At 40.5% G+C, this 27,400-nt stretch overlaps 1 long non-coding RNA gene across 1 annotated transcript in view; it reads left to right on the forward strand.

Annotated features, from left to right (window-relative positions):
* LOC110586761 overlaps positions 1-27,400 on the forward strand; it is a 200,782-nt gene that overhangs the window by 61,037 nt on the left and 112,345 nt on the right. Inside the window, exon 2 of the long non-coding RNA XR_002480728.1 lies at positions 15,841-15,892. This is a non-coding gene — a long non-coding RNA (uncharacterized LOC110586761). The remainder of the gene's footprint in view (positions 1-15,840; positions 15,893-27,400) is intronic.

Here is a 27,400-nt window from a genome sequence, read left to right on the forward strand (position 1 = left end):
ACTTCTATCCCAGTATTCTAGGATTCAGTTGGTTACCCTTCCTTCTTTGGTCCCTTCTTTGGGGTGCTTCACTTTGCAACCTGACAGCTAACTCCAAAGTAGACCCAACTCTCACTCTGTTTGCTAGTGATGATAAATAACAGATGGGCATCAACAGCTGGAGGTGTGAACCTGTCAAGGCATGGCGATACACAGGTGAAGGGGGAGAGGACCGTGAAGAGCAGAGTAAGTCTCCTTGAGGTGCAGGAGAGCCAGCCTGTAAGAGGACATCTCTCTCACTGCTGCAGTAAAGGTGGGTTGAGGAAGCCATGAGGGAAAAACCCCAACCTGGGGACACCGGAAGCTCCTTTCTCTCTTCCATATTACGCTTTAAGATCCGCTGTGTGAGGGTAAGAAGTCGATGAGCTCTGCTTCTCTTATAGCTTTCCGAAGAACCAAAAAACCCAACCAAACAAAAACACGCCAAGAAAAAACATTTGAGAGAAGCTCCTTCCCACTGGACCTCCAGGTGGTGGTTTTTGATTATGATCACCGTTGCGTCTTTCCTGGGAAAGCCTCCATCTTGCTCTGTTTTCTCAAAGATTAACACCTGGTTTTCCTGAAGGAGATGGCGATACTGTCCAGACCCCTTCCTGAGTAAGAACTGTTCCTCGGGGCGGGGGGTGTGGAGGGGAACACAGGACAGCCATTGTCGAGAAACTTCTAGGAACTTGTTGGGGCAGGTGAGGTTCTTTAAAACTTAAATTGGCTGAGTGAGCCACTCACTCTCTGGAAACTTGGGTCCTAACCACCCAACTGAGATATTCTGCTTTGCTGATGTCGTGTGGTACGGAAACTGTCTTCTTCTGGCTGAAAACAATCCTAAAGAAAGTCAGCCTCATGGGGGGAGAGGGGGAATGGGAGGAATGTCCCTGGCCAGGAGGCCGGAGGTGCCCCAGGAAGCGGGTTCCTCTGAATAGTTAAATGGCTGCCTCTCAACTTGCACAATGTCACATTGAATTTGAAACAGGGAACTTTTTATATTTTTCCCCTGATTGTGCTGGCACCTGGCAGATGCCTATTTACCACAGGCATCAATACACATAGTAATCAAAGGAAATCAGAGGCACAGATTAGCAACAGCTGCAAGTCATTAGTGACAGACACGGGAAAGCACAATTCTGCACCCAACTTTGAAATAACCAATATGAGTATTTCAGAGCACGAGGGTTACCGCAGGGCACTTGCTAACAGGAGAGCGGCCAAACAATAGCTGGGCTTGTTTCTCAAGAGAGTCCTCGAGACAGCACCACGCACTCCATATTAGAAACCAATCAATCACACGGTATTGGTCCATGGGGTGTCAACCCTTCTCCGCATATTTGTGTGCATCTTCTGATCAAAGGGTGTCGTAACTGAGAAATAACCTCTGGCTGGTGGGAAGACTTGTTCTCTCTGATCATAATTTTAGTGCTGGGAGTTTGCGTGTATTCCTGAGGACTTAATTATATCATTGACCGAGTTGGAAAGGGGCATCTCGATGGGAAAATAAGACCTTTCCCTCTTCAATTGAATTGTATTTTTTTCCACATTTCTGTTTCAAAATCAGCTCTGATGGATAGCTGTTCTCTTGCTAGTTACATATTTTCACTGGCAGCACTAACCTTAGCCTACTCCAGAAAATACTATTCAATTTTTAGCTTTTCCCTAATCAATTCATTCAGTGCCTCGGTGGAATATAAGTTGGTCATTTAAAAATTTCTAGCTGTTGCCTGATATGTCCCAAAACAAATTTAGCTAGCATGGGTTTCTATTTTAGACCATCTCTGGAAATGCAGATTTACTGTACCACTGGGTAATGGTTTAGAGATAAACAGACACAGTGAGTTGCTGTCTGATTAGCAGGACTGGGCAAAATTTAGCATTATATATATATATACACACACACACACACACACACATATTGCAATAATTGAACCATTGGACCGGAGGATGTAGATTAAATTGGTCTCATCACCACATGTGGTCTCTTCTCCCACTTGATATTAAGGTTGGATTATTCATTTCTGTTTAGAAATCTCTCCTTGCTCCTGATCTCCCTCCCCAAAAATATCTTCTGAAGGTTTTTCTAAAAATTCTTATAATAAGTAACTTGTTTTGGAGATTAGGATAAGAAAGGGAGAAAAATGCCGCCTTTTATCTACTTCAGAGCCAGCCACGAAGTATCAGCTCTTTAATAACAAGCAATACGCTGTTATTTTAGAAGAAAGCCCCCAGGGAACATGAGTTCAAGGCGCACACCGCACATCATAGGCATTGAGATGCATATTCTCGTCTTATGTGTTGTTTTTTAAACCTTTGGAGGCGAGAAATTATTTCATACCTGATTAAGTACCCATGATCTGTAGGCTGAGGGAGATGTGATTTCTTGGGGTCATTTTATAAGGAAGCAAAGACATGGTATTAATGCATAATTGTATTTACTAGTTAATTCACATATTTATTGAAAGTCCACTGTGTCTCAGGGAATGCTTAGGCACTGTGGATACTGCATCAAAATTAATGAGTGACTTGTACTCCATCCATGATGAGGATATGGACTACTTATGTTTGAGGTGGTGGTTTGACTACAAGTATTCTTGCATACGTTTGCTTTTTCCTTCATCCCGCCCTCCTTCCTTCTCTCTTCTCCCTTCCCTCCTCTGCCTCCCCCTTTCATTCCTTCTCCCTTATGGTTTAGACCTTAGAGGGACGAAGCATTGTTACCCAGAATTCTCTAATTCAATAAAATAATGCATTTTTTGAGAATTAATATTAGAGTAAAGCTACTATAACAAAGCCCCACATTTCAGCGGTTTAATGCAATACAAGTCTATTTCTTGCTCACGTAACAATCTAATGACGGTATTCCTAGTTGGTGGGAGGCTTTCCTCCATGCCGTGATTCTAGGAATCTGGGTCCTTCCATTTTGTGACCCTATCTGCTTTGGAATCTTCTGCTTCCAGCTGGTGGGAAAGGAAACAGCGGGTGAAGGGGGACATAGCCATTTCCTCACCCGTTTGGTCTGAAATGGGCAAACATCACTTCTGCTCGTGTACTGTGCGGAGAGGTGCCTACATGGCCCCACTGGATGAGATTCTGAGTCTGGGGCTGCATAGACATTCAAGGTGACCCTTCTATACCATGGAAGTGGGAGGACAGGTATGAGTAGACACGATTAGGTGTCAGGCACCATGCCAATTTCTGGAGATAAGATGGGTAAGCCATCATCTTTTAGGGTGGTGGGAACCACCAAGATAACCCACTTAATCACTCATGACAGCCGAGTACTAAATAAAGTCGTATGTGAGCACAGATGAGGGGACAAATGCCCCAGCAAGCAGAGCCTCAAAGGTCTCCATCTGGCAGAGGAGAGGAAGGAGAGCATCAGCCCTGAGCAAAGGCATGGAGTGGAGGAGATGCCCAGTATGTCCAGGCAGTGGTGAGCTCCTGCATGTGGCAGGTGCCCAGCGATGTGGGGGGTGAGGGTGGGTATAGCCGGGACCAGAGCAGAGAGGGCATTGGGGGCCATGCCTTTTGCAGGAAGCACTAGAGAAGGAATGTGAACATGAGCCGTGTGCTCAAGGCTTCAGACACAGGTCTTCTGGCCCCACTCCTTCGTGAAGCCCTTATTGCTTGGGTATTTCACTACATGTGTGCAAGGAAACTGATTTGTAGGACTTAAAGTCCTGTGTGACTTTTTGAGATGAAAAGTGTTTGGTTTCTAAGAAAGGAAAAGCTACCTTTGGCATCTTTGTTCCTTACTGGGTAGGAATGTATCTGCTTATGAAAGAGGCACGTTAAATTGTATGAATCCCCCCATCTGACTTCAAGGTAGACATTTCATCACGTATTTGAGGTCCTTTCCGTTTCTACCAATACTTGTAGTTGTGAATATGAGACAGAGTTTGGGTTGCAGGTACAAAAAGAGGCTTGTCTCAGCTGTTACGGATGGAAAGCACCTTGCGCCATGCTCTGAAGCTGGGCTTAGGGGACACTCCAAAGAACTGGGCCCCTAGGGGTTGAACGTAGGAGGCCAGCTGTAAGACACACACACATTGCTTTTCCCAAAACCTTTCATAACTGGAATCAAGGGGCTGGAAGAGACCACAAGATTAACATATCATGTAACACTGTTAAATTCAAAGTGAATATTTGCTTTCCTTTTTGTTTAAGTGATCTCAAGCTAGTCAGCAAATGTACTGCCACTTTCTATTGCCCCCTCATAAATGAAGAGAGACTGGCATAGGGAAGTAAATTACTAAGCTTTATTTATTAATCTACTATTTAATGAACTACTATTGAAAAATCAAGACTTGGAGACTGGGGTGGAAAGAGGGAGCTAGAAATATGGGTAAACTGAGGTTTCTGCCAATGTCTAATAAGATGAGGCTGTATATAAATAATTCTAACACCATGAATGTGTTAAGTTCCATAAGGAACTGAATGGACAGGAGGGAGAAAGAATTTATTTCTGGAGGAAATCAGGGAAGGCTGAATGGAGTAGGTACCTTGAGAAGTGGGTCTGAATATTCTAGGTGGAGGGAGGTTAATCTAGAAAGACAGGGAAGCCGGAACAGAGACATGGGGACGAGTAAGTGTGGGGATCATGTCGGGGTCAGGGGGTCTCCAGCCAGGTGGAGATGGGGCTGCCAGCCATGGGAGTGGGGAAATGGGTGGAGGGGAGAGGAAGGAAGGGTCAGGGATGTTCACACTGGGAACAGCCTTTTTAGGACCTGTTACATGCTCAGGGAGCTTGGATCTAAAATGGGAAGGGTCTACTTCTAAGCTTTCAGGCAGAGAAGGTATTACTCAGATTTTCTGGACAAAGACCCTGAAGCTTAGAAATGACCAGAGATCAGCCTGAGGTTACATAGCCGGTTGTTGCAAGAGGGAAAAGGGGTTCAGGAGCCCTGAACCCTGGCTTTCTGCATGATACAGGTCAGAGAGATGGTCTGAGGACGCGAGCCTTCGGCTTTGTACACAAGACAGCACATTTCTCCGAGTGGAGAGTCAGCCAATTGTGAACACACTTTGGGCTCTTTGAGAAAGATGTGGCAACCCCCCACCCCCACTCGGGCCAACCAAACCCCTACCTTGCTACCTGAAGCTTTGGCTTCTGTCCCCCCCCACCCCAAATCCTCATTACTTTGGGAGTCAGAGAAAGTACCATGGATTAGAAGGACTGTTTATAAAACATAAAGACAAATGACTATCAGAAAAGAGCTTTTGAGAGAATGAAGAGACAAAACTTAGTATAGCTTAATGGATATCTTGTCCAGTTGGCTTTGTGTGTTTGTGTGTTTACCGTAAAATACAGAATAGAGAATATGCCAGATTTCCTTTTTAGAACTTGGTAAAAAAAAAAAAATTATAGCAGATGAACATTAGGCGAAATCAGAGGGGGATTTTGCTCACATATGAAAGTTTACAAGAAATCTAGTTGAGTCTGGTTCCAGTATTTGCTGAAGTTTGTGGCTGTGTCAACAAAGATGGGTTAAAGTAAGCATATTTTAGATCCTAAACAGAGCAGTCTCATAGTCTGGAATAGAGAGTAGCTTTAAAATGTTTTAAAATGGGTTTCCTTTTCTCTCCTTCCAGCTGCGCCTAGTGCTAGGGGAAGATGAACTGGCATGTTCTTTGTTACATAGCAGCCTACCCACCCAGGGGAGCGAGGCACGTTAGAGTTTTCAAAACCCAAGTCCTTTCAATCAGCTGATAGTGGAGTTGGGGAAAATGGATTGGGAGAAGCTGCATAACCATTCAGGGTGGGATTGCAACACCTGGAACATTTTACCACGTTCTCCATAGCAGGACTCACGGTCTCATTGAGAAAACTGGCCCAAAACAATGGAGCAGCCGCTGAAATATGCTCGTACTGGCATTTGCCGCACGTCTGTTGGCCTGTTGTTGTTGCTGCTGTGTCTTGGCTGTGGATGTGGTTTGAGTGGTGTGGAGAAGGGCGTTCATTCCAGGTGAACGTCTTCGTTTTACTTCCGTGATTTTACTTAAAAGTCTCTACTCATATCAGCATTGTCTTTATGCATTTGATTAGCCTCTAGTGCACCGAGGACAAAGTGATCCTTTGGTGACCCAATATTTGTCATTCATCTATTTTGTCCCTGATGCAAGTTCAGTTTTTTAAAGACCTTGGAAATTTTGATCTTCTCTTTATAAAATGCTCTGTAGGTTTTGTGCTCCATAATTCTTGTAATATGAACTTTTTAAAGATTTTATTTGTCAGAGAAAGAGAGAGTGTGGCAGGCAGAGGGAGATGAGCAAGGAGCCCGACGCGGGACTCCATCCCAGGACCCCGGGATCATGACCCGAGCCAAAGGCAGATGCCCAACTGACGGAGCCACCCAGGCGTCCTGGTAATATGAACTTTTTTATGAACGCAAATCTAATACTGAAGTTTTCCTGAAAATTTTTTTGGGTATGTTTTCTTTCTTCATCTTTATGGCTTAAATTAGGGGATTTGGCAAAAACATTAACTTTCCAAATCTTTCTGGTTCCATAAGAACAAAGCCTACATTAACAAAACAAAACAAAACAAAACTCTTTTGAGTATAGCTGACACTCAATGTTACATTAGTTTCAGGTGTATAACCTAGCGAGGGGACAACTCTGTATTTACGCTACGCTCACCACAAGTGTCCCCACACAATGCTATTACATACCCTTGACCATGTTCCCTATGCCCTACCTTTCATCCCCATGACTTATTCATTCCATAAGTGGAAGTTTGCACCTCCCACTCCCCCTCATCCATTTTGCTCATCCCCTTGCCCTGCAACTATCCATTTATTTTCTATATTTATTGGTCTGATTCAGCTTTTTGTTTATTTGTTAGAACAAAGCCTACATTTTGAAGGTGAAGCCTTTTTAAATAGCCTTAATATTAGGAAAACTTGTTAATATTAACACAAAAGTTAACATAATAACTTACTGTTTAAAGTTGTAATATTTTCCAAGTGCCCCCCTGTCTCTGCCCTCTGCAGGACAAGGGACCGGGTCTAGAGGATGGCAGAAATTTGTCCAGTGTCTGCACAGAGCCTGGTGTGTGGGGTCCACTTTATATGTGGATATTTTTCAATAAATATGTATTTTTCTCTTTTATGATTTTCTTAACATTTTCTGTTCTCTAGCTTTATTGTAAGAATACAGTATATAATACAGGACATACAAAATATGTGTTAATTGACTCTTAGGAAGCCTTCTGGTCAACAGCAGGCTATTAATAAAGTTATACGTGGATCTTTGGGGGGAGGAGGGGCTGGTGCCCCAACCCCTGCCTTGTTCGAGGGTCAACTGTAATTATTAAATATTGCTGAATAAATATATTTTCTTATTTAAGAATCATAGCTACTTTATGAGGCTGGGGATATAAAGTTGATTCTCCTTATTCACGGTAGTTATATTCTATAAAGTCATTGTGAATATTGAATTAGTGAATGCAGAACTCTTGCCACTAAGGCAAATAGAGGGTTAAGTCCCCGGGAGGATCTGCTCATAAAATTTCCATCAACTGATCAATACATAACCTTATTTTATGTGTGTTTATTTAAAGACACCTTATTGAATATATGTTATGGACTCATTAACATTGAACTCATGGCCAAAATACTACAACTCATGCCTGAGTGAAGCTTATCCAACATATATTTAAGACCTACCCCAGCCTTCTTGCACTAGAGCACTAGACAGAAGGTCAGCACTACACTTGGGCATTTTATTATTTTTTTAGAAAAAAAATTATATTTTAGGCACGAAGGATACAGAATTACTTAGGTATTTTGGTTATGCTCACTGTCACTGCCACTTGAAAAAGTCTACTGGATTGCGGTGATTTTTTTTTCCATTGGTGGAATTACACATAAATTCTTTTTTTTTTTTTTTTTTAAAGATTTTATTTATTTTTTTGACAGAGAGAGACATAGCAAGAGCAGGAACACAAGCAGGGGGAGTGGGAGAGGGAGAAGCAGGCCTCCCGCAGAGCAGGGAGCCCGATGCGGGACTTGATCCCAGGACCCTGGGATCATGACCTGAGCTGAAGGCAGACGCTTAACGACTGAGCCACCCAGGCGCCCCATAAATTTTTTTTAAATTAACATATAATGTATTATTTGTTTCAGGGGTACAGATCTGTGCTTCAACAGTCTTACACAATTCACAGCGCTCACCATAGCACATACCCTCCCCAATGTCTATCACCCAGACACCCCATCCCTCCCACCCCACCCCCCACTCCAGCAACTCTCAGTTTGTTTCCTGAGATTAAGAGTGTCTTATGGTTTGTCTCCCTCTCTGGTTTCATCTTGTTTCATTTTTCCCTCCCTTCCCCTATGATCCTCTGCCTTATTTCTCAAATTCCTCACATCAGTGAGATCATATGATAATTGTCTTTCTCTGATGGACTGACTTCGCTTAGCATAATACCCTCTAGTTCCATTCACGTCATTGCAAATGGCAAGATTTCATTTTTTTGATGGCTGAGTAGTATTCCATTGTTAATATTCTTAATGTTAATACCACATCTTTAGCCATTCATCTGTTGATGGACATTTCGGCTCTTTCCACAGTTTGGCTTTTGTAGACATTGCTGCTATAAACATTGGGGTGCACGTGTCGGGGGCCATTTTAAACAGTGAAGTCATCATCATCAAAAAAAAAATGAAATCATCAACAAAAAGTACAAACAGTGTGGGAAATGTGGCAATAAGCAGACCAGGAAAAGGACTCTTGTTCACAGTATGAGGGCCGAAACCAAAAGGCAGAGTGTCCTTGTTCACCAGCAGCAGGTAACACGCACGTTAGGATTGTTTGCCAATCTGTCCATGGGCATGAAGGACTGCGAAGGCACCATGGATAGTGATTCGGGGGTTAGAAATACTAGCAAGTAGGTGAGTTCGCAAATATGGAATCCCTGAGTTAACGAGGATTCACTGTATGGGTACATCCTTTTTGTGTACTTGGAAACTCCAGAAGGAAACTCCCAAGTTCAGAAAGAATTGTCTGCAGTCATCCAAGTGGAACTGAAACCTGGGTCTTCTGACTCCTGGGTCAGTGTTCAATCCACCACCCTGGGCTGCCTCCTGGGAAAATAGAGGGGAAACCTATGACTGGCCTCATTATGCATAGAAAGTGCCCTTTTTTTTTTTTTGAAGAATGTGTGGTATCTGCGCTTAAAGTTATCAAGCTTTATAATCTGAAATGACTCATGGAAACCTTGGAAAATTGTCTGTTATGTAATTTGTAATGTTTTTTCTTTATACCAAAAACCTAAATAATCACTGAAATCTTATCCTGTGTCTGTAAAAGGAAAGATAACTAGGGTTTAGTCTTCCCACATATAAATTGCAATAGTGCACATGGGATCATCACAGTTCATGGCTTCGCTCTTACTCCGAGGACAGCGAGTCCATGCTTGTTTCGCACAAGCTTCCAGGAGTGGGAAGAGGCTGGGGAAAGATGAAGATGGGTCACTGGCTTCAAAAATATCTTGAGGGTTATTCTGTGTTGGTTTGGTGCCTTCATCCTTGACAGATGCCAGCTAATTCAGGGTACTCAGCTCTAAGTAGAAAAATCAAAACTGGCCAGATTAAGACTTTAATTTTAGATACGTAATACGGAGAGGACTTAAAATACAGCTATGTATTCTAATGTCGGGAACAGGAAGAAAATAACTTGCGCATTATTAATTTTATGACACTTCCAATGTTTTCAGAAAACCTTTCCCAGTTGTGTTCTATAGGACATTAGTATTCCATGAAATCTTAAGACACTATGTTAAAAAAAAAAAAAGGCTTTAAGGTCAAGAGAGTTTGGGAAATACTAGTTTAAATGAGTTTAACCAAGGTTTTTTTTTTTTTTTTTTTTTTTATAAAAATAAAGAAGTGTTTTAGCCTGTGTATTGTAGGCTTGTCAGCGCTAATAAGCTTGCATGTGTGATCATGGTCTCAGCACATCTACCTGTGGAACAGCCAGCAATGTCCCCTGTTCTGTAGATCATGGTTTGGAAAATGCTGTTGTGCGGTATAATGTACAAATTCCAGGGGAGGTGCGAGAGGAGAAAGTTAAGATTTTCATCCTGCTGAGGGAGATGGAAAAGTCCCATGAGATTGATGACTTTCCCTCCCTTACACGGTGGTAGAGTCCTAGCCTGTGAAATTAGATCTGTACTAGCAATTCGTGGCAGAGAGAGAACATCTCCCTGCCCCAGGGGGAAGGGAACGAAGTTTCCTTGTGGTCATGTAGTGCACGGTGGGCCAACTCAGTGAGTCTTCCTGAAGCCAGGGGGGGATCCGTGAAGGCTGTGGGTAGGATGTCCTTCACAGCCAAGGGTCAGCCCAGGACTCCTAGAAGTGTGAGGCTTATAGTGGGGTGAATGGTCTCCCCTGTTCCTCTTCCACTCCTGCATCTGCTTGGAACCTGCAGATGTGACCTTATTTGCAAATAGTGTTCGCAGGTGTATTAAGTTAAGCATCTCAAGATGAGATCACCTTGGGTTATCTGGGTGGGCACTAAATCCAAGGGGATAAGCATCCTTATAAGAGAAAAGGCAGAGGGAGATTTGAGACTCAGAAGACCACAAGCCAAGGAACTCCTAGAGGGATCAGAAGTTGGAAGAGGCAAGGAGGGCCTCTTCCCTGGAGTCTTTGTCTGGAGTGCAACTCTGCTGACCTCTTGCTTTCAGACCTCTGGCTTCCAGAACTGTGAGGGAATAAATTCCTGTTGTTTTAAGCCACCATGTTTGTGGTTCTGCGTTATGGCAGCCTCAGGAAATGAATACAGGGCTGCAGGTGAGGAGAGATGGAAACTGACAGAGAAGTAGGTAAAGTTAGAAGATGAGAGCTGCTAAGTTCACATGGCAGGGGTCAGCCTGGAGAGTCCTCTGGAAAGGGAGCTTTCAAGAACTTTCGTGTGGCACATGGAGGTCACACTGGTGCAACCAGCAAGCTCACGGCCAGGTGCTGTGGCAGAATTAGAGGAATGGTGTCTGGGGGTTGCTTGGACAGCATGGCCACCATAGGAGGACAAGGAGGATGTTCTGCCTGGCTGAGGGTTTGAATAGGGTATCACTGGCGGGGGGCGGGGGGGGGGTGTAGAATAAAAGATGGCTTGGCAAAGGAATAAAATAAATTTTCTCTGCCTTGGAGAGATCACTGGTGTTGGTGGTCTTGTGGATGGATTTCAGAGTGGAGTCAGCCCACAGCTAGCATGGCCCTTGACTACGGCTGGGTCCCGCACCCCTCAGGCCTACAGGAGAGCATCCCCAGGACATCACAGTGTGAATTTTGGGGACCTGTGCCCTAATTAAAAGACTTCATACATGCTTCGCCATTACAAAGCGAACAAAAAAATTACTACGAAATGAAAAAGTTGCTACTATTTTTATCTTCTAAGGCAATGACAGATTATTCCCATGGGAATAATTCCATTGCCTTTGAAAAAGCCCTGATGATAAGCCCTTTGGTTGAGAAAAACAAGACTTCCTGGGCACATTGAGGAGGAGTCAGAGGGGACAAAGACAGTGCCTTCTTGTTCTGCATAGTAGAGTAAAACTGAGGGGGCTAGGGTCTGTGAATGGGGAGGGAATGAAGTGAGGTGGGTGGTGTCAGCAGGAGCTCCCAAGAACGTGGAGGGAAGCTGGGCGTGGTCTGTGCTGGAATATGGCTCCTGAAAAATTTACTTTAGTCAAGAATGGCCAGTATATGTCTACCTTTGTCTGATACTGAAAGGAAGCCCTTTCCTGCTCTGGGCTGTTGTCCATTACACTCCAGCTGTTAGCAGAATTCTACACGCATGCTCTTGTTAGAGACGTTTCAGGAAATTGGGAAAACTACGGTGTCCAGTGTGTGCTGAGGGGGGATATGGCTGGGGGGGGTGGTCTACCTGTCACAGATACTGGGAATGGAGGAGCAGGGATGGCAGGCTGTGGAGTGGACTGACTCCAGGGAGGCAGGGCCAGATCTAGATCTGAGGGACGCTCTAGATCTCCTGCTGTGTGTATGGCCTGGAACCTTTGTTTTATCTACTAAAGCAGGAGTTATCCCAGAAGAATGGGGGCGGGGGTCATTCAGACTGGAGGTAGCTAGGCACCTGAGTAAAATCAGATGTGCTCAGGATTTGGGGCTGAGTGGGTAAGGTTTCGTATGCCGCATTACTATATAAACAGCTGCCTTAATTATTGTATGTTGTTAAACTCAATATAATAACTCTTTGGTAGAGCATCTGCCCTATATTCAGAACATCCCCCAAAGGATGAGTATATGTTGTTGGTGGGGGGTAAGGTGGATACTAAGGACAGGGGAAAATGGAGGAAAACTACGTCAACCAGAAAAGGCCCTAAAACCACTGACTGGTGGTGCACAAATGTGATTCTCCTTGAACAAGGAGAGCCGAGAAATGGGCCAGCAGAATCACAAAGCTATTGGGGGGGAGCTGGTATGGGTGACTGCAGAAGGAACAGAACGTTGCAAGCTAGGAACATGCCATTCAGCACTGCGATGTGAAGTCACCTTGAGAATGGGGAAGTGATTGTTGGAATCTACTTGGTAGAAACTAACAAAAGTGGGACTTGTTGCTAAATGTGTTTATTCTGTCAGATTATCAGGCTTATTCTTTTCGGATATGGAAAGATTTTGAATATTCAGTGATAGGTGGGAGTGAAACATCATTCAGGACTTCACTCCAGGCTCTCAGATTTGTGGGCATAATTTAACAGGACATCAAATGTTATTACTTTAACCATCATATTGCCCTGGGGGGGTGCGGAATCCTGTTTGCTTATCAGGGACCCTTGACTTTCCTGTGATATCTTCCCATTGGGATTAGATGGATGTCTGCTTTCTGACTCCTTCGGAGGCTTGATTGAGGATTAGATCACTCAGTCCCAACTGGCCATTTCTCTCGGAGGATGGGCAAATCAGTGCTAATTGATACTTTTTATATTTAATTACACTTAATTTCTTCTGTCTGGGTGCCCTGAAACCGAGAAGAGGAAAACAGTGCTCTACATGCAAATCTTCTAACATAAACATTTCTTAACCTCATTTGCTGCAGGATTAGTCCAAATATAGAATCCTTAAGATAAAAGCTGGTTTCTTATCTGTATTTCCATCCTGTCTCTGGAGTCCCTCTTTCTGGAAACCATCTCTGTGATGGGAATTTGCTTATTCTCTATTTCCCTAACACTCAACTCTTCCATATTTAGTATTATAACCATTTCCGTCCTTTTGTTAGTTTGCCTAAGCTAATTCCGTAACCCGCAGGTCTGTTTCTCTGCCTTCAAACCACCAGGCACGGGGCTCTGGTCACAGTGCTCTTCCCAATGGTTTTAATGGCATCACCCCTCCTTCAAAGCCTTGATACTTCCCACTTCCTTCTGGATAAAGCTCCTGACCCAGTCCCAACTCACGATTCCACATTTTCTCCCAAGTCCTCAGGACTTACACCTGCTTGCTTCTCTCCCTCCCTTTGCTGGTGTGAGTGCTGCATCCTAGTCTGGACACTCTCCTCACCTCCTCTTGTTCCTCCGCTCTACTCTTTTTTTTTTTAAGATTTTATTTATTTGACAGAGAGCAGGAATACAAGCGGGGGGAGCGGGAGAGGGAGAAGCAGGCTTTCTGCTGAGCAGGGAGCCCGATGTGGGGTTCGATCCCAGGACCCTGGGAACATGACCTGATTCGAAGGCAGATGCTCAACGACTGAGCCACCCAGGCACCCCGTTTCACACAGTAAATCTCTTGCATATCTAATCCTGTCTTGGTGTCTGGTTTTAGAAAGATCCAAAATGGCATGAAAAGGTTTCCAGCCTCCCCTCACACTTACCAGACTCTTAGATCCTTGGTTTGACCCTTGACCCCTTATTTCTTGGTGAGTTCCTTTAAAGACTTGCCTTTCTTGCCAGTGGACCCTGGGGAGGGTCATTCTGGTCTGGTCCTTCCTGACAGATGTCCTAACTATGAATCTTGGAGTTTGGATTGAGTTTTCCCTCTTTAGAAAGACATATAGTTCTTTTCTGCAAATTGTCTTGTCCCATCCATGGAACTCAGCACTCAAGGGGAGAGACATCTTCTGTGCCTGTTTTTTTAACATATGTCCTGTTCCATCCTTTTCTCCAGAGTGAGGAAATGCCTGTTACCCTTAGAGTTTGAAATCCAAGGCAGAAACTGTTTAAGTTGTTTAAAAAACATTTGCTCCTGGTGAATATTTCTACCCCTGGACTTAATAGAGGCTCATCTGGTTCTAGACATCTCTTCAGTGAACACCTTTTCCAAATATTTCTTTTTCACTATATTGTAAACTTTTTAAAAAAATTGTAAGCTTCCTGAGAGCTGCTTCTTGTGTTTCAGATTGCTCATTTGTAATATTGAGGGCTAGATTAAGTTATTTATTTATTTATTTTTTAGATAGAGGAAGAGCGAGTGTGTGTGCAAGCAGGGGAGGGTGGGGGAGTGCAGAGGGAGAGGAGAGAGAGACTCTCAAACAGGCTTCATGCTCAGCGTAGACCCCGACATGGGGCTCGATCTCACAACCATGAGAGCATGACCTGAGCCAAAACCAAGAGTCGGACACTTAACTGACTGAGCCACCCAGGTGCCCCTAGATTAAGTTATTTTAAAGACCTCTTTTGGTTGTGTGATTTTCCAGAAAGATCTGTTAGAAATGGTCTAGTAAATTACTTTCTTCCTCTGAATATTGTGTCCATTCTCTTTGATAATCTACCTTTCATTTCTACAAAGCGTTTTGCAGTTTGTTCACATACATTACATTAGTTGATCCTTGTATCTATCTTGTGAAATGTCAGAGCAAATATTAGCTGCCTTTTACGTGTCAGGAACTCGAGACTTGTTGAAATTAAATGACAAGTCTCCAAGTGCCTGGGGGAGTCACTGGGTCTGGTGCCCCATGTCCTCCTAATCCCCTAACTCAAGATGATTTTCTTTTTCCTTCATGACCTACAACTACGAACTCAGCATTCTTCAGAAAGCACCTTCATGTTTCTCTTACTTTCAACCGTCTGCACTTAGGTGCAGAGGGTTAGAAAAGGTGTCCCAGATTCAAATGCCTGAAAAGGTAAGTCAGGGTAGCAGGGTCAGAATCCCACAGTTGGGAGGGAGGGGACTGTGGCAGACAGAAGAGCACATCTGAGGGAGACAGTACCCAGTCAGTCCTAGCCCTTTGTGCCATTCAGGAATGCTGGCCTGGGGTGGCTAAATTTTCGTTTTTCCAAGGAAAGCTGGAAATAATATATTTTAGTGTGAAATCTGCATTTTAAGGTGCTCAAAAAAATTAAAAAAAAAAAAAAAAGAAAACCCTAGAGGCACCTGGGTGGTGCATTTGGTTGAGCGTCTGACTCTTGCTTTTAGCTTGGGTTGTGATCCCATGGTCATGGGATTGAGCTCAGGGTCTGCTTGAGATTCTCTCTCCCTCTCCCTCTGCCCCTCATGTTCAGGTGCTCGCTCGCTCTCTCAAATGAATAAATAAAAATCAATCTTAAAAAAGAAAATCCTAGGAGGCCAAAATACATCTATAAGTGATGTTTGGGTCCATAGATCCCCAAGTTAGGGGCTTCTGATTTGGAGGGATAAGCCATATTTAACTCACTCTGTAAGTTCCCCTCTCAAAATCCTGTGAAATCATTTGGTGAATTTTACCACCTTTACTAAGAGTTTGGTTGTAAATATTGTAAACAGGAATAAGTCATCAATTGTTGGATGCTTCCTGTGTTCTGGGGAGTATGCTGGGTATTTGGTGCACAGCTTCACTAATTCGAGCAACCTTAGGATACATCTATTTTTTACCCTTATTTTACAGATGAGGGAGAAGAGGTCCAGAGCTGACCTAGCTTGCGGAGGCCACCCAGTCGGTAAGTAGTGGAACCAGAATCCGACCCAGGTTTCTGGCCTCAAAGTGCGTTCTTGCTCTTCATTTAATACACATATTGCCAACATCCTCAGAGAAGAGAGAGAGGATCAAATGAAAAATACGGTACTTCTATTTTGAAACAAGTCAAAAGTGACATCTTGTCATATGTATGGAGAACTTAAAAGACAAGCATAATCCTATTTTTTTGGTGGGGGGTGGGGTGGGGAGTGGAAGAGGTGTGTTTCTCTTTGCAAACCTGGACGGGAAGACAAAAAGAGACTGCCCACAGTAGGATGTGTTCCTCCTTTCTTTCAAAACTCTAAGCCAGAAATAGGTTCCCGACCAGCTAGTGTTTGGGTTTTGTATTCAGACTTTGTCTGCATTGACCACAATGTCCTGCGAGATGGCCACTAGCTTACTTCTGCTCCCTCTTGACTCCGGTTTCCAGAAAGCAAAGCTCGGGTGAAAAAAGACCTTTTGTTTAGGATCTGAAGTCAAGTCCAAATATAACAAGATCCCAATAACTTCCTCCACCCCCTAGGGTTTCAAACCAAATTCACTCTGCCCAGATGGCTGCTTCAGAAAGACAGAGCATTCCCCCACTGCTTCCTCTTTCTGCTGGCTGCCCACTGATTACAGCTAATGGCTCCCAGCTGTACAGCCTCTGAAGACTGGGGGGAAGACGAGTCTTTGAAAAATAATTTAATAACCAGACTCCTCCAGGGATGGGTGGGGTTGATGCCAATCCTGTTGGAGCGCACTCTCATTCAGAATCTAGCTGGATGGCGTGCTTTGGAGAGAGAGGAGTTGCTATGTGCATTTTGAAGCCCTCTTGGTTTTCCCTATAAGAATCTGATACTCTATTCCGTAAGTGTGGTTGAAAAAAAATTCATCTCCAAATGCTAAAATAAAATAGATATGTATGCCATATACTTCTTTAGCTCCAATTCAGAGAACTGTTGGAACTACCTCTTAGGGCTATGACTTTATCCAAATCACATATACTTTAAGATCAATCTCTTTGAATGATTTTCTGCCATGTTTGTATCATACAAATAATTCGATGTCTGCGGTATTTTAAAACTTGGCAACCTAGAGTGTCCGTTTCATCTTTGAAATACCAGATTCTTTGAAAGGTTGACTTCAAATACTGTGACCCATCAGAGCGAAAAATTAAAGGTCAAAGGATACCACCCATGCAGACTCTTGGTAACAGATTTATAGGGCTTGGTGGGCCTTTTTTCTTCATTTTCTTCCTCTTTCTTATTTTGGATGGGGAAGGGAAGATGAAGGAATTTCACCAAGCTAAAATTCGATGGTTTCCTCGAACCCTTTTTCTAGAACTGTTTAGTGGTATTTGGAATCTCCCCTCCATGAAACTGCAGACAAGATTTATTGCACACATCCATACGGAATATCACCTGTGCACCAAGCCAGGGGCTGAGGTTAGATACATAAACAACTTGTTGGTGCTTCATGTCCTTTCAGAGCACTGGCTGAACAGATCACAGTCTTGAGCAGTTGACCATGGTGTTGTCTAGTCCTAGAATAATCTCTTTATGGATCATCTTCTCTTCTTAGGAGGTAATGTGGCTTAGTGCAAAGACATGAGCTCTGGAGTCAGAGTTGTGTTTGAATTTTGACATGCTCCTTGCTTTTCTGAGCTTTACTTTTTTCGTCTGTAAGATGGAACTTGCAGGCTTGCTGTGAGGAATAACATCATGTTGGGATGCTGGCAGGGTGGTTTGTAGGCCTCCTTTTAAATAACTGAATTATGGCCTTTGTTATTATACTCCATTCATTATATGCTATATACTTATATATGTACATAAAATCAGGCAATGGAGGTCTTCATTGTGCTTTCAGTTGACTCACAGGGAAAAGAGGGAAAGTGAATTTTTATTATAAGGTACTTACAATTTAAATCTTACTTTCATCGTGTTTTAATCTTCAGAGTAATCATGAGAGGTAGATACCATTAAACCTATTTTAAGGATGGGGAATTAAGTCTTGGAAAGGTTAAGTCCTGTCCAAGGATAATATCTTTGGAGGATTTTCCAACTTGGTTGTATTATATAAATTTGAAAGCTTCATATTCTGGCATTTCTACTTTGGCTTTGAAATACTGGATCTTCTGAAAGGTTGTCTTCAAATACTTGTTCCATTCAGGATTCTGTACTATTCAAGAACACAATTAAACATGAACAGTCTATCCTAGGGAAACAGAGTCTACGAAAGAGGCCTGCTGCTGCTTTATGGTTACTACTAAGCATTAAGCTCTTAGAAAGCTGAAGATTTTCAGCTTGATTCAAGGGCTGGCTCTCTTGGGAATGAGTTCAATAAGAGCAAAAGATAACTTACCATGAGAAACTTATTCAAGATTCTGACTTCAATGGAATCTCTCTTTTTTTTTATATAAGTATAAAATCCAGAGAAAAATGTTGCATAGTATATGAATGGCTGCTATTTTTGTGAATTTACTAAAGGGGCAGATACAGAGCTTAGCATTTTATAGGAGTAGCTCACCTCCCTCCTGCCCCACCCCTTCCTTCTTCCTTTCCTTCCATTTCTTTCTCTCCTCTCTCCCTTTCTCTTTCTCCCTTCCTTCCCTTCCCCTCTTTCTTGATTATTTGGGAGGGGCTATGTGCCTCGCATACTTTCCACCTTTTCTGTAATCAAACCCCACTTTCTGATTATAGAGGGGGGGGCATTTGATCTGGATTAGGCCATATCTCTCAACTAGGAATTTAAGTATTACGTGTAGAGACCAGGGACAAAGCCAACTGGAGTTGAGTCATATAATGGATGGACCTCAGCTGGGTAGTCCATGGAAAGGCTCCTGCTACTGACCCCTGGGCCCATGGTTTTTGTCCATGGTTTTTGCACCTCTTCCATAATCTGGTGAGCTGTCTCAGTATCTTTCCAATACATTGTTTCACTTCAATTACCCAGAGTTAATGTTGTTTAAAACCAGAACCTTAACTGACTAGACATATATGAGCTACCTTAATCTTCACATCTATCTACATAGTAGGTGTTATTCTTCACATTTTACAGATGAGAAATTGAAGCTTCCTGATGATAAAGCTTTGATCAAGATCATACTGTTAGGAAGAGGCTGAGTTGGTGTTCAAATTCAGTTCTACCCTACTATGAAAGCCAATATTATACTTACTATGCTTTAGTGGTTTAAAATTTAAAGGAAAATGAATAGCTGGAATAAAATATTTGCAGTGTTTGAGACAATCCACCATGCTTAATAGCTTTAAATTATAAAGAATTCTTAAGATTAGAAAAAAAATTTGACATACTAATGGAAAAACTGGGCAAAGGATGTGAATACCATTTTTTAAAAGAATTAGTAACAATGTGTCATACATATAAAAATGTTTAACCTCATCAATACAAAAAAATGAAAAAACAGTGGTGCACCATTTTCAACTTCCTTATTGATTAAAAAAATATAAAATTAAGTTTGAGCAAAAGATTGGTGAAAATTTGTTTCTACAGGTCTGTGCAAACTTTAGTGAGAGAAGTTTGTTCAAATACATTTAGAATCTCAAATTTGCTCAAGACCTTTGATTTAGCCATTCTAAGAAAATAATCAGGGATATAGAGAAAGATTTATGTACCATGGTATTTTCATAATGATATTTCTAATAGCAAAAATAAGTAAACTAAGTGTCTAATGATCTGGAAATGGGAAGAATTGGGAAGAATGTTAAAAAAGCAGGAGGTCCCAATATTCTCTCACTTAACAGTTGTTTATTGAGCAGCAACAATGTGCAAGGCACTGTTAGAGGTATTGGAGAGACTGCAGTGAACAATATAAAGTCTCTGCTCTCATAAAATTCCATTCTTGTGGGGAAGATGACAAACAGATTCATGTATGATTATGACCAATATTATGGATAAATATAAAATAGAGTTAAGGGGATAGAAATTGATTCAAAGCAGGGAGCACATGTTTCAAGATCTGAATGGAGTGCAAGATTAAGCTATGCAAAGATATGGAGTATATCCATGAACAGTTGCCATAATACGGGGTAACAAATCACTGCAAAACTCAGTGGTTTAAGATAAAATAATTCTCTCCACATAATTTATTCTTTCTGAGGTAGGTAGACAGGGTTTAGCTGATTCAGTCTGAGCTTGTCTGGGCTTGGCACCAACTTGAAAATTATGCTCAGGTCTGTGTCATGTGAGTCTCATCCTTCTTGGACAAGCAGGTTAGTTGGAGCATGTTCTCCTCATGATGACGACAGGGACAAGAGGACAAGTCCTGTCATACAAGCATTTTGTAAACCATTCTTTGTGTCATGTTCACTGACATTCTATTGCAAATTCCTAAGCAAATCACACTGACAAGCCTGATCTCAATGACAAAGGGAAACCTATCCCGTCCAGAGTAGAAGTAGTAGGTGAATGAATATGTGATGAACAGTAATTCAAACAATCCTATGAGAGGAGAGCATCCCAGGAAGAAAGAAGAAGAGCTTGTGCAAAGGTCCTGTGCTGGAAGTAAGCTTAGTACCACAAGAAGGCTAGTGAGGTTTAAGTAGAATAGGCAGGAGAGTGGGAGAAGAGGCATGTAGGCCTAGATCATATGTCTCAGGGCCAAGGTTAGGTAGAAAGTTTAGATTTTATAGGAGGATATTAGACAACCATTGAGGCTTTCAGCAAATGACAATCTAATTTACATGTGAGAACATGACCCTAATTTTATTTTTATCTTTAAAGATTTTTATTTTAAAAAAATTATTTTTTAAGTAAGTTCTATGCCCAATGTGGGACATAAACCCATGACTCCAAGATCAAGTCATGAGCTCTACTGACAGCCAGCCAGGTGCCCCGAGCCTAATTTTATATAAAAAGATACATGTCTGCATGGAGAAAAGACTGAAAAAAAAAAAAGACAAATGTAAACAGTGGCTTTATCTCAGCAGTATAATTATATACAATTTCATATATGCATTATTATAGTTTCCAAATTTGGGAATAATCATGAATTTATTTTTCAAACAGTAAAACTGTGATCTTAAAAAGGTCTCTATAGAAAATTAGCAAGGTACGTCAGTGGACTAGTAAGCCCCTTTCAGCCCTAATTTCTTTGTTCCCTATACTTTGAAGTACTGATGAGTTAAAGACAAATTAAAGCTGGTCAGGTTTTGGTTCTATCTTTATCCATATCCGTGTGTGTGTGTATGTATATGTACACACATATAAAGCTGAGCATGTCTTTCATTTTACTGTAAAACATTTCACATATATAAGAAAGCATAAACACTAATATAATATATTTACCACTCAGCTCATTCATATAATAATTTTCTTTATTTGCTTCAGATTTATCTTCATCTCTTCCTTTTTCCATCCTCCTTTCTCCATTACGAGTTAAAATCTTTTTTTTTTTTTTTAAAGATTTTATTTATTTATTTGAGAGAGAGAGAATGAGAGAGAGCACATGAGAGGGGGGAGGGTCAGAGGGAGAAGCAGACTCCCTGCCGAGCAGGGAGCCCGATGCGGGACTCGATCCCGGGACTCCAGGATCATGACCTGAGCCGAAGGCAGTCGCTTAACCAACTGAGCCACCCAGGCGCCCCATGAGTTAAAATCTTAACAGATGTAGTTGAAACCCCTGTTAACTAATCTGATCCCATTCCTCTTCTGCCATCTGCAGAGGTAACAAGTATCCTGAGTTTGAAGTTTTAATTTTGGTGATTATTTTATACTTCTATATGTATCTATAAGCAGTTTACAATATTGCTTTTGTGGTTTCTACTCCGTATCTTTAAATGATGCATTCTTTGCTTTTCTAGCTTCTCACTCAATATGCATTCATATACATCCTCCAGTGTGTATATACTGCTATAGAGTATTCCACTATATAAAATTACAATTTATTGATTCTCTTGTTGATGGATCTTTAATCTGTTTCTATTTTTTCCTCAAATGATGCAGGAATAAACATACTTGTACATGTCTTCTTTTGAGAGTTTCTCTGTAGGATATGTACTTAGATGTGGCATCACTGAGTGGCAGAAGTCTTTTTTTTTCTTCTTTTAACTGAGCTATATACTTCACATACCAAAAGATGCATCTACTTAAAATGTATACTTCAGTGGTTTTTAGTATATTCACAGAGTGTGCAACCATCACCACAATCTAATTTTAGAACATTTTGGTCACACCACAAAGAAACACATTACCCACTGGCGGCCATTGTCCATTCTCCCATCTCTACAGCCTAGTATCTACTAACCTACTTTGTGTCTCTGTGGATTTATCTGTTTGGAAACTTCAAATAAGTGGAACAGTATAATATGTGGCCTTTTGTGTCTGGCTTCTTTCACTTAGCATAGTGTTTTCAAGGTTCATCCATGGTAGAGCATACAGCAGTGTTTCACTTCTTCTATGGCTGAATAATATTTTGGATGTATATATCACAGTTTATTTATCCATCCATCAGCTGGTGGACATTTAGAATCTTTCCACTTTTTTGGCTATTACGAATAATGCTGCTGTGAACATCCATGTACAAATTTTTGTGTGTTTTCAGTTCTCTTGGGTATATACCTAGGAGTGGAATTGCTGGGTCATATAGTAAATCCATGTTTAAATTTTTGAGATGCTGCTGAACTGTTTTCCAAAGTGGCTGCAACATTTTGTATTCCCACCGACAGTGTATGAGGGATCCAATTCCTTCACATCCTCCCTAACACTTGTTATGTTGTCTGTCTTAATTATAGCCATCCTAGTGACTGTGAAGTGATATCTCATTGAGGTATTGATTTGTATTTCCCTAATAACTAATGATATTAAGCATCTTTTCATGTGATTATTGGCCATTTTAAAATAGTTTTTTCTTTTCTTTTCTTTTTTAAAGAAGTGTCTATACAAAATTTTGGCCCCCATAATAGTGGATTTCCCTTTTATTGAGTTTTAAGGGTTTTTGTGTATTCTGGATATTAGTCCCTTATCAGATATATCATTTGCACATATTCTTTCCTACTCAGTGGGTTGCATTCACTTTCTTGATAGGGTCATTGGAAACACAACAATTTTAAATTTTAAGCACAATTTCCTGTTGTTTTTGCCTAAGCATTTGGTGCCATATCTAAGAAACCATTGACCCAAGGTCGTGAAGTTTTATGTCTATGTTTTCCTCTTACAACTTATTGTTTTAGCCTTTACAGTTAGGTTTTTGATGCGTTCTGAGTTCATTTTGGTCTGTGGTGTGAAGGATGGACCTAACTTCATTCTTTTAATATGATATCCAGTTGTTCCAGCTCTGTTAGATAGTAAGACTAATTCTTTCTCCATTGAATTATCTTGGCATTCTTGTTAAAAACCAACTGATCATAAGTGCATGGGTTTGTTTCTGGACACTCCATTGTATTGCATTGATCTGTATATTTTATCTTTATGCCAATACCAAGCAGTCTTGATTAATATAGCTTTGTGTATGTTTTCAAATCAATAATCTTGAGTGTTCTAACTTTGTGATTGTTTTTTCAAGATTCTTTTGGTTATTTTGGGTCTCTTCCATTTTCAGTGAATTTTAAGATATGCTTGTCAACTTGTACAAAAACAGCTGGGGCTTTGATAAGTATTGAATCTGTAGATTTGAGTTGGGGAGTGTTACCTACTATCTTAAAATATTAAGTCCTTAAGTTAATGAAATCAGGATATCATTTTATAGATCCTCCTTAATTAATTTCAGTGATGTTTTGTAGTTTTCAGTGTACAAATCTTGTACTTCTTTTGTTAAATCTGTTCCTAAGTACTATTTTTTTTGCCATTATAAATAGATTTTTAAATTTTTCATTTTCAAATTTTCATGGCTAACATGTAGATATACAATTGATTTGTATACTGACCTTGTATCCTGTAAACTTGCTTAACTTGTTTACTAGTTTCAGTAGTTTTTTGTGTGTGTGTGTGTTTGTAGGTGGTAACTTATTTTCTGTATACAAGAGTATGTCATCTGCAAATAGATACAATTTTCCTTTTCCTTTTCAATTTTCATGCCTTTCATTTTCTTGCCTAATTAGCATGGTTAGAAGCTCTAGTACAGTGTTGAACAGAAGTGGCAAGAGTAGACATCTTTGTTTTGCTCTTGATCTTTCAAGCTTTTAGTTTTATCCTAAATGTGATGTTAACTGTGGGCTTTCCATTTTGTTAGTTTGAGGGAGTTACCTTCTATTCCTAGTTTGTTGAATGTTTTTGTCATATAAGGGTTTTGGAATCCAGTGATTTTTCTGCATATATTGAGATGATCTTGTGGCTTTTTCATTAAGTAATCTCTATGCCCAACATGGGGCTCAGACTCACAACCCCAAGATCAAGGGCCTTGTGGCTTTTTACCCTTTATTCTACTAATAATGATGAATACATATTTGTGCATTTTCCAGAGTTTCCTTCTATTTCTAATTCCATTTCGTTGTGGCCCGAGAACATACTTCATATGAGTTCAGCCCTTTAAATTTTTGAGACTTGTTTCATGGGCTAACATATAGTCCATTCTGGTGACTGTTCCGCATGTACTTGAGAAGAATGTGTATACTTCTCTTGTTGGGTGGCATGTTCTATAGATACATATTAGGTATTGTTGGTTTATGGTGTTGTTCAAATACTTGTTGATCTTCTGTCTAGTTGTTCCATCCATTATTAAAAATGAAGTATCAAAGTCTCCAACCATTATTATTGAATTGTGTATTTCTCCCCTTAATTTTCAGGTTTTACTTCATGTATTTTGGGGTCCTGTTATAATTGTTGTATCCTCTTGATTGATTTATCCATTTATCATCATAAAATATCCTTCCTTGTCTCTAGTTACAATTTTTATCTTCAAGTCTGTTTTGTCTGATACTAATACAGCCACTCCAGTTCTCTTCAGCTATGGTTTTCACAGTTAACTTTTCCCGTCTTTTTACTTCCTATGTATTTGTGTGTTGAATCAAAAACGTATGATTTGTAGACAACATATAGTTCATATTTTCTGTTTTTATCCATTTCGACCATCTCTACCTTGATTACAGTGTTTAGTCCACTTACATTTAATGTAATACTGATAAAGTAGGACTTATGTCTGCCACTTTGCTATTTATTTTTTAAATTTATTTTTGGGTTATTTTTAATGGTTGCATTAGAGACTATAATTGACATCTTAATTCATAACAATCTCGATTAATAGAGATAATTACAAGAATATCCAAAATCTTTGTTTCTATGTAATTCCATTTTCTCCTTCCTTTTGGGGCTAATGGTGTTACACAAATTATATCCTTATACATTCTGTACCCACCAATATAAATTTTTAATTATTGCTGTATACAGTTGTCTTTTAAGTTAGGAGAAAAAAGTTACAAGCAAAAAAATACATTCATGCTATCTTTTACATTTATCTGTGGAGTTACATTTATTTCTTTATATCTTCATTTCTTTACGTGGACTTGAGCTGCTATTCAGTATCCTTTCATTTCAACTTAAAGGACTCACTTCAGCATGTCTTGTAGGGTATGTCTGCTAGTGACAAATTCTTTCAGTTTTTGTTTATCTAGAAATGTCCTCCTTTCTCTTTTATTTTTACAGGATAGTTTGGATATTAGGCTTTTATCCTTTTGGCAGGCTGGTAGTCTTTCTCTCTGATTTTGAATAAGCCATCTTGGTGTTTTCTGTGTTTTCTGATGAGAACTCACTGAATCTTACTGAGGACCCTTCACACATGATGAGTTACATCTCTCTCGCTACTTTCAAGAAGTCTTTGACTTCTGCCAGTTTGATTATGATGTGTAGTGTGGATCTCTTTGAGTTTATCTTGAAAGCTTTTTAAAGCTTTCAAAGAAATGTAGAGGGGTGCCTGGCTGGCTCAGTCAGTAGAGCGTGCGACTCTTGATCTCAGGGCTGTGAGTTCGAGCCCCACATTGGGTGTAGAGATTATTTTACTCAAAAATAAAATTTTTTTACTCAAATAGTAAATAAAATAAATAAAAAATAAAATCTTAGAAAAATGTAGCTTGTTTTTTTAAAAATCAAATTTTGGAAGTTTTCTGCCATTATTTCTTCAAATATTCTTTCTACCTCTGTCTCTCCTTTTGTGACTCCCATTATGTGTATTGGTATGCTTAATTGGTGTCCCACAGGTCTTTGAGGTTCCATTTATTTTCTTTATTTTCTCTTTGTGTTCTTTAGGGTGGATGATCTCAACTGACCTATCTTTACATTTGCTTATTCTTTCTTCTGCATGCTCAAATACACTGTTGGGTCCCTCTAGTGAAATTTTCATTTCAGTTATTTTACTTTTCAACTCCTGAATTTCTGATTGGTTCTTTTTGAGAATTTCCATTCTTTTATTGACATTCTTTTTTTGTAAGATATTGTTCTCATACTTTACATGAATTATTTAGGCATTGTTTCATTTATTTGGACATACCTAAAATAGCTGTTTTAAAATCTTTGTATAGTAAGTCCACTGTTGGGTTTTCTCAGAAACAGTTTCTATTGACTACATTTTCCCTTTATGTAGACCATACTTTTCTGTGTCTTCGGCTGTCAAGTAATTTTTTGTTGAAAATTGGACACTTAAAATGATATAATGTGGCACTTCTAGCAGTTAGATTCTCTCCCCTCTTGAGAGTTTGTTGTTGTTGTTGTTATTTGTTTTTAGTGTTGTTGTGGTGTTTAATGACTTTTTTGAAGTATTTCTGTAAACTCTGACACAATCAGAAAAAGCCCATGGAAATTTGGTCAAGGAAGTCCATTATTTAAAGAGTGTGTAGAGGAGAAGTACCCAGGAAAGGAGACCGAAGTATATTGACCAAGAAGTCAAGTTAGAAGAGTGTTAGGTCAAGGAAGCAAAGATGTTTTAATCAGAGGATGTGAATAACAATGTTGTATGTTTCGAGATGTCAAATAAAATAAAAATTAAGAGTCCATTAGAACTGATACCATGGAAGTCATTGAACTGAATACCTTATACAATTATTTGGATGGAATTTAGTGGTCCATGTGAGAGAAGCCAGATTGGAGTGCATAAAGAATTTTGGGATATGAAGATATAGGAATTTTGATTCTTGACAGTCCTTGGAAAACTTTTCCATGAAAGGAAGAGAGAGTGTGTTTAGTTAGAATAGGTGAGAAGTACAAAGGAGACTGAAAATCTGGAGACTCTTGAACGTGGTTGAATCTAATAGAAAGGGACTAATAAAAAAGGGAACCATACAAGAAAGACATATTTAATAATAAAATGTTCTTTTTTTTTTTTTTTGATTTATTTATTTATTTGACAGACACAGCAAAAGAGGCACAAGCAAGGGGAGTGGGGAAGGGGGAGAAGCAGGCTTCCCACGGAGTAGGGAGCCTTTTGTAGGGCTCGATCCCAGGACCCTGGGATCATGACCTGAGCCAATGGCAGACACTTAACGACTGAGCCACCCAGGAGCCCCAAATAATAAAATGTTCTTGATTAAACCAAAGAGGATAGAATTTGGAATATGGATGGAAGAAT

Source organism: Neomonachus schauinslandi, chromosome 8 (genome assembly GCF_002201575.2).
Source record: "Neomonachus schauinslandi chromosome 8, ASM220157v2, whole genome shotgun sequence".
NCBI classification, from domain to species: domain Eukaryota; kingdom Metazoa; phylum Chordata; class Mammalia; order Carnivora; family Phocidae; genus Neomonachus; species Neomonachus schauinslandi.